This window comes from Octopus sinensis, linkage group LG7, assembly GCF_006345805.1.
Source record: "Octopus sinensis linkage group LG7, ASM634580v1, whole genome shotgun sequence".
Taxonomy (NCBI): Eukaryota; Metazoa; Mollusca; class Cephalopoda; order Octopoda; family Octopodidae; genus Octopus; species Octopus sinensis.
In genome coordinates, this window is record NC_043003.1 from 95,071,494 (window position 1) to 95,083,599 (window position 12,106).

General features: G+C 34.6%; 1 protein-coding gene and 1 pseudogene across 10 annotated transcripts in view; both read left to right on the forward strand.

Annotated features, from left to right (window-relative positions):
- Nucleotides 1-12,106, forward strand: part of LOC115213777 (tumor protein p53-inducible protein 11) — a 547,834-nt gene that overhangs the window by 506,408 nt on the left and 29,320 nt on the right. The gene's annotated exons all lie outside the window — the stretch shown is intronic.
- Nucleotides 4,606-4,726, forward strand: LOC115214619 (annotated as a pseudogene).

The window sequence follows — 12,106 nt, forward strand, 5'->3', positions numbered from 1 at the left end:
TTGAAATTATACCCTTCGTGATGAGAATATTCATTATGATAATGATTATTATCATGTAATTTTAATGCACCACATCAAGTATGTTAGTATTGACCTTTACTGTTATTAATAACAATGTTTGTGTGGTTATGAAGTTCATTTTGTAATCATTTGGTTCCTGGTTTGATCTCGTATTAGCAACAATGCAGGATATGGTGTTATAAGGAAATGACTATATTACCACAGAGATATAAGAAAATTTCTACAATTTGAATTTTGTCCGATAGAATTGCCAAAAAGATATCAAATAAAAAAAATTCTTAAATTTTTAACCCTTTTGCATTTAAACAAGTCATATCTAGCCAAAATATTCTACCCATTTTATGTACAAAGTAGCCAGGTCTGGTCTCTCACACCAACCCTATAATGTCATTCTAAAAATTAAGAGTTACCTCATTAAGATTACAAAGGTACAAGATAATGCATGATTAATTCAAATCAGTATGAATAAATTAGCATTCCTTTTTAAAGAATAATGTAAATGCTAAAGGCTTAAATATCTGTGGTTAGTAGGAGAGGAGTCTTAATTATTATATATAGAATATGTTGATAGAAAAATATTTGCTTTTTCCATTTTGTTTCTTGATATTACTATGAATTATCTAAAACAAAGTAAGATCTACTTCAGTAGGTTCACTACTTGCTATCCACCTTCTTCAGGGAATGTCTTTTTCTTGTTTATTTCCACACTGCATGCAGCTAATGCTTTTTTGAGAAAATCATGTCACTCATCAAAACTCCTTCCAGGTTCCATATTATTTCAAGGTTCCATACCTACCACAGGAAACATTTAATATTAATGATTAATGCTGCATGTTTTCTAATGCTTTATTATGAGAAATGCATGAACATCATAACATCTCATTCTTCATTTGATTTAAATACAAGATCATATGACCTATGTATCAATTCAATATTACCATTGCCTGTTTTTTCACTGCTCTTAAAGAAAGCATGATTATCAAAATATTTCATTGGTTCTTTCCACAAAAGCAATTTTTTCCACTGCTTCACATCAATTTTTGTTCTAATACATATATCAAATGTCATAATAAGCTGGGGAACTTTTTGTTGTTGTTTTTTCATCACTTATACTTTTCTTCAGTTTGGAAAAGGTTCTAATATAGATTCATTAAAGAATTAGTAATTCCTCTGAGTTATAAAAAGAATGCATTCTTAAAATCTTTTCCATAATATAAATTTTTAAGAATCCCAGCTTCCATTTTTCCCTATTGACATTACTTACATCTTTTCTTACCACACACACACACATGCATATACATACATATTTATTTATAGTATTTACATATCTGAAGACAGATATTATATGTTAATGCATTTGTAAATGTGATTCAGTAAAGAGTAATTTTTCAAACAAATCAATAAGTAATTGTGTTCGCTATATTAAGTATTTAATCTGTAATGTTCTTGGTTATAGCATTCTACTACTCAGAGTTTTATATCTTTGTCCTTGAGCATTCATCAGCTGGCCGGCTGGTGGAATGTTTACCACACTTGGTCAGTGTTTATGAGCATGGATTTTCTGACATCTATGATTGTTTAGTCTGGTTTGATAGTGTTGTTGAGGTTTAAGTAAATGAACTTGTGTTTTATGTCAACACTTAATAAATTAGATCTGATTTTGCTTTCAATATGTCTGTTATTTTGGTTAGGCTGATGTTATTTCCCTTATGTCAGAGACTACAGAAATTTGAACAGGTGTGGATTTATTGCTGAAGTGTGAACCAGTTGTTAATAACAATGTCATTGTTGTTTGTATCTTTTACATGCCATACATGGTTTGATAATGTGTGAAGGCAGCATCAAGAATGAACATTCAGACTGTACACCCACCTGGAGACATGGATAAAAAAATAATTCTACATTTTTAAACATCCTTTGGTATTTGAAAGATCAATATTGATAATATTGGTTCATACTTCAGCAGCAAGTCCACATCCACAATGTACAAATTTCTGTAGTATAATGCTGGAAAAACATCAACAGAAGATCAGAGTTAATTGTTAAGTGTTACCATGAAAACAATTTCATTCTTTAAAAACCTAGTGACAGAACTATCAGTCCAGATAAATATTCTAAAAACCATGAGTTCATAGGCCACCATGCCATCAAACCACACTGATAAGCTCTAACCAAAAGAGATGTATATTCCACCAGCTGGTCCCAAATGTGTAATGTCCAAGTACAAGGAGGAAACTGTCTAATGGGATGCAATAGATAAATTTTGGTACTTCTGATTTCTGATTTACAGAGTTACATGTTGTGCATTACACTCACACACAAACATACACATATGTATACACACTAGTATTTTTCTAGAAAATACTGTTAAGTAGATTCTACTAAAATATAGCTATATTTTCTAGTTTTAGAATGCTATCTGCAGTCTAATTTCCCATTTCAGTATTTCTTTTGTTAATCAGTGTGTTTTTGTCTTTTTCCTTTGAATCATTTCAAATTCCTCTGATGAAAAATTTCAATCAAAAATTCAATTGAAAATTTTTTTTTGTTTTTAGCTGTTTTGAAATTTATTAAAAATTTTCTTGTAACATACATGTGTTTACATATGTATGTGTACACATCTTTATACTATAGTCTTCTTGCTTACTTTTTTCCCTTTCCTTTTCTTTGTTGCTTTGTTGCAACATAATCTACTAAAGCCTTTATTTTGATAATCCTTAGAGATTTTCTTAGATGGACTATAGATGTGTGTCCAAAATATTGTGTTTGAGAGTTTGTGTCTAGTTATAGGAACTTTTGGTATTGATCCCATATTACATCAGTTAAACACATATACACTAGCACATGCATACACACACACACGCACATATCACCATTATCATCGGTCATTTTAAAATCCACTTTTCTGTGCTCACATGGTGAAGACAGAATTTGTTGAGGCTGATTTTCTATGGCTAAATCCCCATCCTGTTGCCATATATACACATGAAACTGTTATTGATGTAGAATTTTTATTGTTTAAAATCACTAAGGTAGTAAGGTGGAAGAATTGTGAGAACAATGGTAAAAATGCTATGTGATATTTGTTTCAGTTTTTCACATTTTGTGCCTTTTGTTCTTCCAAAATCAAATCCCAAAAATAAAGTAGCAGTCAAATGCTAGGATTGATGCTGTCAACTAAATCCTCCCTTCAAAATAGCTGGCCTTGTGTCTTCAATAGAAATCATCATCGTTTAACATGGGTTACAGGATTTGATAGGAGCTGACCAGGTAGAATACTACCGTGTCTGTTTTGGCATGGTTTTTATGGCTGGATGCCCATCCTAACCAACCACCCCACAAAATGGACAGTGCTTTTTACATGGCACCAGAACAGGTGAGGTCAGTTTTGGCATGGTTTTTACAGCTGGATATCCCTCCAAATATCAACCACTTCACTGAAATCATTTCAAGTAAAGCATGTACTTTCAATACACCAACAAATATATGATGGTCTTACCCTTGTTGTAAACAATATAATGAATAAACAGCTGGCAGAAAGGGATGTAACTGGAAATGATACACAACGTGCTATGTGTCAGACACAAAAGGGAGCAAGCTAAAAAAAAAAAAGGAAACCCTAAACTAATCAATGCTGATTTCCTTCACCATTGCAACATCTCATGTGAGATCTTTTTGTTTGTCTAATAATACCAGCCATATGCTTAAGTGAATTATAGACACAAACCAATATATACAAATAACTAATATGGTTGAAATTTTAAAGGTTTCGTTATTCCAAAATAGCCTTAGACCTCAGTTTTTCAGTGTCCCAGGGATTTCTATATCTCCACAAAACTAATGATAAATAGTTGTTGATTCTATGTTGGATATGTCCATCCTTTCCATCTAATGTTTTTAGCTATCCTGCTCACTAGTTTAAGCCTGATGGGGTATCAGCTTGGTGCTATACAGTTCAACCATGTAATACGTTGTTCTGGATTACATGTTACCAACAGCAACTTTGAATAGCCTCATGCACACACACACAAACTTTTTCCTTCCAAAGACTTTTAGTCACATGACTATACTAGTATTTCTGGTAGGATTACTGCTCTTTTTGTGTGTGTGTGACTGGACCCCTACCAATCATGGAATTGTTTTGAATATTATATTTTAGCTGTTATGTCAAACCCCCAATTCCAGCATTTTCAATAAAACATCCATACTGATAACTGTAGCTTTGTTGCCAAGATTGATTTATCATGACAAGATTGCTGCCAATTATATGGAACTCTGGAATAGTTTCCTATTGTTGTCTTTGGTTCAGTTTAATGTTTGTTGTTGTTACTTAAATGCAAGGCATTCCAATTGGACAGATTTATGGTTAAAGGTACTACATTATTACTATCCTATTGTTTTCTATTTTAGGTTTCATGTGTTGTCTTAAATTATCCTTTATTAAGGCATAGTTTGGTGTAGATTTAGCTCAGTGGTTCTCAAACAGGGTTCACATGGCCCTTGGGTGTTCATGTAAGATTTTGTAATAAATTTATTATACTTTGATTATACACAAACTATTTTAACAATTTTTGTTATACAACTCCTTACGGCCATATCACGTTGAAAGCACTGGTTCTCGTCTGATCACCAAAGTTAAGCAACATCGAGCCAAGTTAGTACTTAGATGGGTGACCGCTTGGGTGCTGTAAGCATCACACAAGGCACAGGAGTGGCTGTGTGGTAAGTAGCTTGCTTACCAACCACATGGTTCTGGGTTCAGTCCCACTGCGTGGCACCTTGGGCAAGTGTCTTCGACTATAGCCTCGGGACAAATAAAGCCTTGTGAGTGGATTTGGTAGATGGAAACTGAAAGAAGCCCATCATATATATGTGTGTGTGTAAATGTTTATGTGCCTGTATTTGTCCCCCCCAACATCACTTGACAACTGATGCTGGTGTGTTTACATCCCCGTAACTTGGTGGTTTGGCAAAAGAGACCAATAGAATAAGTACTAGGCTTACAAAGAATAAGTCCTGGGGTCGATTTGCTCGACTAAAGGCAGTGCTCTAGCATGGCCACAGTCAAATGACTGAAACAAGTAAAGGAGTAACTACTAATAATATTTAATTATAAAAATATAATGGGACTTTTTTAAAGCACCAAATGTCTATAGGGGTCTAGTCATGTAAAATAGGAATCAAAAGGGACCCATAGGCAAAAAATGGTTGAGAACCACTGATTTAGCTCCTGTTTGTAGCAGGTTTAGCAATCATACAGAGACTCCCACTTTGATTGTATAAGATAGGTTATTGTATTATTTAGCTGTAGATCATCAATGATAAAGCAGACATATGATCAAAAGTAGTCCAGCTATGACCATTCCATAGTTTATTCAAATAATGTATCTTAGGCTATATTATCCACTGAGTCTAATATTCTATAGACAGTACAATGTGATTTGGTGTAATTTAGTTGTTATTTATAGCATGTCAAATAATCGTGTAGAGTTGGTTCTGTGAGAAATAAGGAAATGGTAGATGTGATATGTATCAGGGAAAACATCATCAAACAGCAGTCATATCTGGTTCATAGTCTTAACTCACAAATATCTTTTTATCATTCTAAATTATATTTGCTCAGTGACTATTGTAGGAAGTAATTGAACATTTACTTTTCATCTCTCACTCAAAAATGTTAACCATGAAGTATTCTGTATTCTTTAATTACCTTCAGAAATAATGAAGAATTTGAGGAGGTTTAGTCAAGTAATTAACACATTATTATTAATTTGGTATTTATAACATAATTAAGGGCTTTGTATTAAATTCTAATGTAAAGTTTTAATTTAACCCTTTTTGTTACCATGTTCCTGTTGCGATGCACAGTCATTGTTTCATTTAATTAATGAGAAAGAATTCATTAAAATAACTTTGTCATTATTAAGATGGTATTTGGAACATAAATTAACATGAAATTTTGATGAAAGGTTTTAATTATACATCACTTTAAACAAGGAGTTTGCATCATATAACCTTGGTTAGCCTCAGTGGGGTTGGTATCAAGAGATCTGTTCTTTCATCTTTTATTTGTTTCAACCATTAGACTTGGCCATGCTGGGGCACCACCTTGGGAAATTTCTTTTAGTCAAATGAATCAACCCCAGTTCTTTTTTTTTCTTTTAAGCCTGGTACTTATTCTATTTGTCTCTTTTGCCAAACCACTAAGTCATGGGGTCATAAACACACCAGCACTGGTTGTCAAGTAGTGCCATTGTTTCAATATGTTCATCTGCCAAAATAGTTCACATCTAACATTGCATCTCATGATTTCAATGTAAACCTGGCTCAGGTGGTTTGCGTGTTAATTAACCCATAGTTGGTTCCCTGACAAATGCTACTACACCAGCTCAGAGTAAACTTAAGAAAAATAGTGGCTAAAAGATGGTTCCACCCTCCTCAAAACCCTAGAATTTGGAATTTCCAGGATTTTAAAGAATGTGGGATAACCTCTTAGCCAGTATTGTTCCTAGGTCTATGCTGACCCAGAGTGGTAGTAATATCATGGGTATGGCTTTAAAACTGCATCCAGTAGTTGGACCTTGGCTCAGGTCTTCCACCATACAGAAATGGTAATGTTTACCATTGAGTGGATGTACATACTGTACAAGAATAGCTGTGAAAATATGTTTTAGAGAATTCATGTATAGTATAATTGATATATAAGTGCAGGCATAGCTATGTGGTAAGAAGCTTGCTTCCCAACCACATGTGTGGCACCTTGGGCAAGTGTCTTCTACTATATCCTCTGGCTGACCAAAGCTTTGTGAGTGGATTTGGTAGACAGAAACTAAAAGAAGCCCTGTGTGTATATATTTATATGTGTGTGTGTGTGTGTGTATATCTTTGTGTCTGTGTTCTCTGCGCATGTGTTGCCACCTCCACCACCACCATCACATGGTTCTGGGTTCAGTCCCACTGCGTGGCACCTTGGGCAAGTGTCTTCTACTATAGCCTCAGGCCAACTAAAGCCTTGTGAGTGGATTTGGTAGATGGAAACTGAAAGAAGCCCGTCATATATATGTGTGTGTGTGTATGTTTATGTGCCTGTGTTTGTCCCCCCAACATCGCTTGACAACTGATGTTGGTGTATTTACATCCTCATAATTTAGCGGTTCAGCAAAAGAGACCATTAGAGGAAGTACTAGGCTTACAAAGAATAAGTCCTGGAGTTGATTTCTTTGACTAAAAAAAAAAAACCTTTAAGGCAGTGCTACAGCATGGCCACAATCAAATGACTTGAAGTAAAAGAATATTCTCATGCATTTATATTTTAACAAATACCATATCTCTAACTTTTTGTTGTAACTGAATTTTAGTCTTTCAATTCATGTGATGTCACTGTTTACATTTGCCAGTATCAAATATTTACAGAAGTCTTAATTATTTTCATTTCTAATAATTGTAATTAATAAAATAAACTTTTTATTGCTTGTTTTGTTTTAACTAATTAAAATTTGCTGTGAATGGGGAAAATCCTTAGTTGTTGTAGGTCATATCACTCATGACTAATTAATTAAGTTATCTTAATGAAATAGAAATATTTCACTATAATGAAGCTTTAAATATGATCTTTTAAGAACATTTACGCAATAGCAAAGCTGATTTCCTATAACTATCTTTTCAGTTTTGCTTTCAGAGCTTAGTTATAGAAATACACGTGAAAATGATATGGAAAACATCCTATATAATATTTCAACAATGTATGCAAACATGTTAGTTTGTCAACCCACACAACCTACCACTGGCAATCAGAAAACAAAAGCTTTTGAGAATGAGCAAACATGTTTGAACATAGAATAAATAAACTAATATTTTTTTATCATATAAACTAAAGATTATTTTTCTCTTTCTTTTGCTGTTAAAAGTTTATAAACTCAAAGATTAATGTACAAAGCTGCAATTATACGTCAAAGATTCAAACTATGATCAGATGCTTTTTTATATATATATAATTACATTTAATTTTAAACTCTTTTTTTTTTTTTTTTTTTTTTTTTTTTTTTTACAAAATTCTAAAAGAAAAATGTTTCATACGATTAAGTTAATAGAGTACCAGAACTTCAGACTCCTCGCTAAGAGTGGACTGTCTCCAGGACATTTTATTCTCAACAAATCTGTCCACTTCATATGGATACTACTATAGGTGGTATATTTAATCATTGTAAGCATCAGTGACACAATAGAATTGGTGAGCATTTGTTGGTTTACAGAGCTAATTTCAGTTTCTCATAGGTAATTATCTGCAGTAAACCACCATCTTGTCAGAGATGATGTATTTCTCCACTTTTTTTTTTAAAAGAATAATCTATATTTAAAAACTGATCTATTCTTGTTGAAAACATTAACTATCAACTGTAAGGATCGTAATAGGATTAGTGATGTCCAGCCATGAGGAAATATTACCTTGCTTGGAAACAGGTTAGGGTTGGCAACAAGAAAGACATCCAACTGTAGTACATTAGTAATAGCCTAGAGTCAATTTAACCTTCTGTTCCCTTTAAATACTAAAACTGATCTTATAAACAACCAGAAGAAATCAACTTTGAAAGGTGACTATAGTTTAAAGTTTAAGGATATCCAGACTCATCATCATTGTCATCATCTTTTAACATCTGCTTCCATGCTGGCATGGGTTGGATGGTTTGATTGAAAACTGGCAAGCCAGGAGGCTGCACCAAGGTGGTTCCAATCTGATCTGGCAAGGTTTCTGCAGATGGATGCCCTTCCTAACACCGACCACCCTGAGAGTGAAGTGGGTGCATTTTACATGCCACAAGCATGGGGGCTAGTCAGCAATACTGGCATCAACCAGATTCAATTGGTGCTTTTTATGTGCCACCGGCATGGGTGCCAGTCTGGCAGCACTAGCATGATTATAAGTGTGATTGTAAGTATTCTATAAGTTGCAATTAATATTCTATCAGTTACTGTTCCTAGGGTTAAATAATGCTGGAAATTTTCTTCACAAATACAAGGTGGATCATGGTATGATATGCCACAAACTGTGTGATCTCAGCATAGCTGGAAAACTTGGGGTGTGATTACATGACTTTCTGAAAGATAGAAGTCAGGCAGTAGTGGCTAATGGAGACACCTCTGTAATAAAAACACGAATAGTGAGTGGTGTTCCACAGGGCACTGTCTTGGGACCACTGCTTTTTATAGTGGTCCTCTCAGATATGCCTGCAAGTGCCCGGAGAGCCACCCTTGCAAGTTATGCAGACAATATGAAAGTCTCACAGAAAATACAGAACCCCAGCGATGTTGCACATCTGCAGCAGGGGTTGGACTCAGTTTACAGATGGGCTGAGGATAATAATATGCAGTTCAATGCGGAAAAATTCCAAGCCCTACGCTACCAGCGTCCAAAACTGAATATGAAACTTACAGGGTACACTGGTCTATAGGGAGTTTCAATCCCAGAGCCTAAATCAATGAGGGACCTGGGTATCGACATGAGTGATGATACCTCTTTCCAAGTGCACATTACCAGGATGGTGACAAAGTGCAGATGACTGGCTGGATGGATCCTAAGAACATTCAGAACCAGAGATAAAGAAACTATGATTGTCCTCTGGAGGACATTCGTCCTCAGCCACCTGGATTACTGCTCCCAGCTATGGTCACCCAACTGTGTGAAATTAACAGTGGACCTTGAAGCAATCCAGAGAAGATTCACAAAAAAGATCGTCTCTTTGCAACTGCTCAGCTACTAGGAAAGGCTGAAACAGCTAAGACTCTACACCCTGGAGAGAAGGCGGGAGAGGTATGCAGTAATATACGTCTGGAAGATCCTGGAAGGTATTGTGCCAAATTTTAGCATTGAAAGCTACACCAATGCCAGAACAGGACAACACTGTATAGTGCCAAAGATCCCAGCAACGTCATCGTGCTTCAGGACCAGTTACTGCAATAGCCTGGGTTTCAGGGGCCCACAGCTTTTTAATATTCTCCCAAAGAGCCCGAGGAACTTGCACAAAGTAGATTTAGGTGTTTTTAAATCAAAGCTGGACCTCTTCCTATCGAGAGTCCCAGATGAACCTACCTCACAGCAAGAGGTACAAATGAGGGTAGCTACATCAAACTCCATTCTTCACCAAGTGCTACATATTGGAGGAGGCTGTCAGTAATAACAGTTTAGCAAAACGGCGGTGCATCAGCATGGCCACAGCTCTGAGCTGAAACTACAGAAAAAAAATACATTTATATTTATATTTATATGTATTTAGATATTTATGTATTTATATTTATATATATATATATATATATATATTATATATATATATATATATATATTCATATTTATATATTCAATAATATAATAATTCACTCCCTGATAGTAAACTGCAGTTGCTGCGCAATTACTTGTAACACACGTGAGTGATTGGGGAAGAATAAGAGTTTTCACTTGTCTGTATAAATTCAGAAGTGCTGGTTTTGAGATATTAGTTATTTAACTTCGCTTGGTCGAATATGTATTTAATTACTAGTAGCCGCAATTCCAGATGATGCCACAGCTAGGGCAATGCCTTGTGTTCGCCTAATCTCAGCCAATATTAATTTGTTGACAAAAGTTTTCACAGTGCTCCCAGGAGTGTCCAGGAAAAAAATCCCCCCAGCTTTGGCCCGGACTGAATTAACAACGGAGTTGTAAGCAAACTTCTGTTCTGGAAGGAGCTTTGGCTCATTGTCGGCTATGTACTCGGCAAGCTCGTCAACATTAAAACATGTCTCACGCAGCAAATATCAAGACAGAGTGTTTGTGCCTTCCCGGTTTGTTGAAGGTAGGCCATAGACCGGCAAGGCACTACCACCCATATCAAGTACAGTATCTTCAAACGTAGTTTGTTACCACACACCCACACCTGCCCCTATGTATGTGTGTGTGTGTGTGCGTATGGGTAGATATTATGCATGTATATATGTGTACATATTACATGTACATCTATATATATACATCTACACATAAAATACAAAATAGAAAGTTATATCTTGATATCGCTAGTGATAATAATACTCAAAATATATAACAGACTGGAATTGTAGGCCCATCTCTTGCAATTTCGATCAATTGGATCTTGTCCTCCCTCTTGTATAGAAGTGTACGGCTGCAGCGAAATTCATTTTTGGACTTTCTTCTATCAAAGGCATTTAAACAAAAATGCTTCCGTAAAGACGGTGAAAATATTGTCAATTTCCCCAAAAAGGGACACAATTCAATTTTTAAACAATAAGCAAAGCCCCTTCTCCGAAAGGGGGAGGGTTACGGTTTACAATTATTTAATAAATGCATCACAACAACGTTTCCCTGACGAGGAACCAACAAACGTGATTACAATAGTCAAACAGTAATAATTATAACAACAAACCTTTTTAATTTATCCCCATTTATGTGAAACCACTTATTCAAGTTGAAGTCTTTGATGCAATTTTATACGAATTGCTAATACACACACACACATAATAAGGGTGAAAAATTGAATATTAATTTGATTAATATGAATTGAAAACTAGTGGTGTGGCATATAAGACCATAGCGGATCTTCCTCTAGCAAAAAGGATGACCAGTATTAATGGCTCATCCCTGTTATATAAATACTTTCACTTTAATTGTTGCACACTTGCAAAGAGAAAGTGGGAGAAAGTGTGGTGGTAATGGAAGGAGTGAAGCACTTGAAATGAGAGAGGCAAATCGTAAAATATTGAGTTTTCTCAAATTTTTGCTTAGTTGGAAGCTTAGTTGAAAAAACTTTACGTGCCATGACCCAATCGAATCTACTTGGAAAAATCATAGGTAAATTCCAATTAAGAAATTCTATATTGTAGAATTGTATTAAAAAGAGACATGGGAACAGGCAGAGAAAATCTGCCTTTTATCATAAGAATTATCATAAGAGATAAGAGATTATTTATATTTGTGTATATTTATATATATTTATATATGTGTATATTTATATATTTTTATATATCTATGTATATATAATATATATATATATATATACATATATATTTATATATATATACTTATATATATATACATATA